The sequence below is a fragment of the Nannobrachium achirus genome (assembly GCF_963921795.1).
Source record: "Nannobrachium achirus genome assembly, chromosome: 10".
NCBI lineage: Eukaryota > Metazoa > Chordata > Actinopteri > Myctophiformes > Myctophidae > Nannobrachium > Nannobrachium achirus.
The window spans coordinates 28913117-28918116 of record NC_137819.1 but is presented as its reverse complement, the minus strand read 5'-3'; positions in this window follow the sequence as shown (position 1 = coordinate 28918116).

Below are 5000 nucleotides of genomic sequence, written 5' to 3'. Positions count from 1 at the left end.
TGTCGACCTGAGCCCAGCACCAGCACTTGGAAAGGATGTGCGCATCATCTTGTTCTTTTAACATTTTCACATGTGCCATCGTTTCTGCACAAGCCGGCTAGACCAGAGGCGTCTGCCTAACCAACGCCCCATGTCTGAAATCTACAAGTACAAATCCCGATCTGATGGGTTACCTGATTCGGCCTTAATTTCATTTTCACCATTCTTGAATTAATCAAGGCATACAGACTAGAAAGAATGTTTCTTTTTTTCCCCCTTTTTTTCCCCTCCTCCTGAAGCTGGAACATCTGATACATTACATTAGATAGGATAAGGTGTGTTAATATCCCCTGGGAGGGCGCTCTTTCCAAACACTGAGTTGATTTTCTCAGATAGTAATCCACGTTCATTTACGCGGAGGCGTCGTTTTTTTCATTAAGTACCAGCCCCCAATTTTGGAGAGCTGGAAGGGAGGGGTTTGGTGAAGGGAGGGAGAGAGTGAACGAATGGGCATGTACCTACTGTATGTAGTGCTAGATGTGTAAATTGAATTACATGTGCTCACATACCGGTATATTATCAGCACTAAATGGCGAACGTATAGACAAGAGCTGTACAGATATCTTGGTATAATGGGGAAAAAAGAGGGGAGTTCAGCGTAAGCATGTTCTCTGGATTTCTAATGGGAGACCTTATCTCGATCCTGTAGCAACGGAGTAGTATAGCAGCTACTAGCTTGCATTCATGGTGTACAGTAGTAACAGACAGTAGGCCTACAGTAGAATTACTGCGGAGGAATTACTCCTTTGTCACTTTAAATGTGCAGAATCGTTTTCAGTGCAGGGGTTCCTAATCGTTTCCATGCCAAAGAAGACCCCGATATATTCATAGGAAAATAGCTGATCTACAAGCTCACAGCACACTTCTACGCAATCTGTTGTGTGGGATATACATGTCACGGTGTGATTGGAAAAGAAAAACGTGTACTTGTTTTTCGGCGCGAGGCGGAAAAAGCGGGAGGCTTTTTGCAGTGCAAACCGAACAAAACTAGCAGCTACGCTAGAAGGAACGCAGCCTTCCTTCGAAGTGGTCCGAAAATGGATTCAAACAGTCATTGTGAATAAAATAAATAAAGTCCCCCAGCTCCCACGGTCAGGGCCCAACAGGAGCTGCAGTGTTTCCCTAGGATGAGCGCTTGTCTTCGGCCACAGACGGAGGCGCGGCGAATGAAGGGGACTTGAGCCACGAGAGGCACCGCCGCGAGTCACCATGCCGAACGACGAACGTTGCAATGTCACCACCTTCGTTCAACTCACAACACGCCGTCTTCCCCCCTAGAATCACAATATATGACTGGGGAAGCGCCACGGGTACCACGGGTGGTGAACTAGAAGAAAACGAGCACTCCTTTTTCAATCTGACTGGTTTTACAATCGTACTGTAACATAATATATAAATAGTATATATTCCATTTTCCTCTCCTTTCCACTTAATTGGCCCCTCTGGTGCCCTCCACTTTCAAAACATGTGTTATAGTGTTTGCAAGTCTGTATCTATGTGTGACCATGCATGCACATTTGTATATAGTTTGTGTGTGTGTGTGTGTGTGTGTGTGTGTGTGTGTGTGTGTGTGTGTGTGTGTGTGTGTGTGTGTGTGTGTGTGTGTGTGTGTGTGTGTGTGTGTGTGTGTGTGTGTGTGTGTGTGTGTGTGTGTGTGTGTGTGTGTGTGTGTGTGTGTGAGTGTACAGTATTATGCACATTAATCAATGACGCTTTGTGATATAATGCCTTGTGTGTGGATGTAGTGCCCCTGGCTGGCCTTTGTTTGTCTCCTGCTGTGGCCTTGTGCCGAGGCAAGGGACACATTTAGCTGAAGGGGAGGACAATGCCGCCACTGTCACACCAACTGATCTCTCCCCCTCCACTCATAATCCACTTGGTCTTTTGTCATCTGTCTGATGTACAGCACCTTCTTTACTGACACAAGTGTGTGTCTTTCTCCCCCCCTCTCCATCTCTCTGTCTCTTTTTTTCTCTCATTCTGAGAAAGACAGGGGTCGTCTTCTCCCACAAAAAATATAATCTCAGCACTCTCTCACTCTCTCTTGTATGGTCCCTTCCCTTTCTCTCTTTTATTCTCCTTTCCTCTCCTCCCTCTGTTATACTCCTCTCTCTCTCTCCCTCTCTTCTCTTAGTCTAATCCAGGTCTGTGCATAGGCCAGTATCCTTGGCGTGCCCTTGTGTTTAACAGTGATGAGGTAGATTTATGGCTGCCTCTCAGGCAAGCGGCCCGCGCCATCATGTCGTAAATTAGCGGCTGGTCGCAGGGAGAGGGACGGGACACGATGCTGCAGGAGAAAAAGAGAGACCGAGGGAGAGAGAGAGGGGGGGTGAGGTTGTACAGATTGTTGCTTTATCATAATCATCGGTTCATCCACCTGATCCCCTTGTCCTGTTGTTTCATTCGCCGTCCAGCGCTTTCCCCACACACAGACTCTCCCTCTCGTCCTTGGCTTCACAAAATGGCAATCACTCATTTTCTCACTGCTTCTCCGTCTTCACCCTTCCGTTCCTCCCTCCCTTCGACCTCTCTCTCCCTCACACCCACCGTTCTACTCTGGTCTTTGAAGTTGCGCTATATCGTCCTCCCTGTAGAAGCGCAGCCGTGGCATTCGCCCCATCTCACCTGAAGGGTCTTTATCGGCCTGGTCAGCATTCTGGGGGTGCCGGAGAAGAACAGAGGTCAGAGCCAAGGAAGGGGGAAAGGAGAAGAACGAGGAAAAGGGACAGAGAAAATGAGGATGAGCTCAGGGGCTGGAAAAAGGCTGAAGGGCAGCTGGGGTTTTGGCGTGGTATTGGTATCTGATTGCATCATGTTGTGTGCATCTGTGCACGCGTGGGTGCGTGACTATGCATCTGAACGTAATCTGCACGTGTGCACATGCGGTACACGGAACCAGCAGGGGATTGATGTGGTTGTATTTGTGTTTGCTGCAGCACAACATGCATACAGCTAATGTAGCGTGTTATCTGACATGCAGAAGTCAGCAGGGTTAAACACACTGAGAGCCATCCAGAGAAAACATGCCTCCACCATGAGAGATAACACCCAACGCATCTCTGTTTCCTTTATTTAATATTTTACAGTTTTGAAATGCAGCCAAATTCTGTTGTACTCAATTTTTACCATGAGGCTAATAGGCTCCTGGCATTACAAAACACATTTGATTGTATCTTGTGTATGTACTGGACACACATCTCCTCACTATATTTAATGTATTTGTAAGATGAACATTGGTGCACTACTGCTGTGTTGTAAATCGATTTAAATAAGCCGATAGAGCCCCTGTTTCTACATACATAAATAAGAGATCTACAAGTTCACAACGTGTCACAATGTGACATACCGTACTAAAAGACAATCCCCTTCTGTATACACTGGGCATGAGCATAACAACAAGGAAATTGTTGAAACAAGTTCAAGCACTGAATGAAGTAAGAAGAACACAGTTAATGCACCAGCTTGCTTTAAATGCAACACCACATGCACGCACACACACACACACGCTCGCTCTCTCTCTCTCTGACCCATAGGAAGAAGTTTAATAAGTAAGTTGGCATTACACCATTTTGTGTACCTGACACAAGGAGAGGCTGTGTCGCTCTAGACTCTACAGGGAGCCAGAATACAGCTACATTAACTGGTTCCTTATAGACGCCCATCTCCAGGAGCAGAGCAAGCTATTAACATAATAGAGTTGGTCAATGCATAGTGTGAAGGTACAGTAATACAACCCTCTCTTATGTCAGCAGAACTTCACGTGGTCGGTGACATTGCGGAAAAGATTGGCATGTCCAATTCGATTTACTTGAAAGGAGCCGATGTACAGGGCTTAACATACAGACACAGTCACACTAAAGCTGTATTATCCTCACGGTTCTGCAAAAAAGCTGCTATATGCATTCTATATTAATTTCCCTTTGCTATCTGTTGGACTTTACTACTTTGTCTCCCATGCTGAGTAAATGTTTTATGACCTTGACCAGGGGTGTCGCAGCAAATTCTGGGCCCTGGGTACTTTTACTATTGAAAAATGGCAGATATACAAGCTCACAGCGCGGCACTGAGTGCCGTGCTGCGAGCTTGTAGATCTGCTATTTTTGAAAAATCTTGAAAATTCTTCGACTTTTGGATATTTCAAATCCTTCTAAGTTTTTTTTTTAAACCTATGTTTCTATGTCAGTGGTGCTCAAACATTTTCATGTCAAGGACCCCCATCTCAAAATATTTAGTTCCAGGGACCCCTCAGAAGCAAGATTTGAGTTACAAATGTTCGCTTAAAAAATACATATATTCAAAGATTTGCACACATTTTCACGACTTTTCAAAAATAGCAGATCTACAAGCTCGCAGCGCGGCACTCGGTGCCACGCTGTGAGCTTGCATATCTGCTGCTATTTTTCAATAGCTAAAGTATAAATAATTAAGTCCCCTCCACCTTGGGCCCTAGTAACTCAGTCCCACTTTTCCCCCCCTTGTGACGCCCCTGACCTTGACATTTGGGTCGGGCCACTGATGGGGACATAATACAATATTGAAATGTCTAAACCAAAATCAATCACCAGATACTGCGATGTTGACTTTCTTGAGAAATGAGTTTCTTCAAGGACATTGCCTTTACGCTTTTCAATGCAAAGCAGAAGCTGCAGCATAGTGCCAATAAACCCATTTTAGCTCTTCTAGGCCTTTTGTCAGCAGTTTTCAATGACAAGACAAGGTCATCCCTTGCCCTGGGATCTAGATGGGGTTCATATCTTCAAACAGGAAGACAGAAATGTCAAAAGCCCCAAAGGCAGCAATTTATAGCTGACTGGAGAAAACGTCTCCGGATCTGAATCAGGGACGTGATTTGAACTAGGTCGAAGGTCAGTGGTACCTGGCCTTGTTGGCAAGCGAAAAATGATTGAACACACAAAAAAAAAAAAAAACAGCAAAAAAATATATATCTATTTAAAAGATTT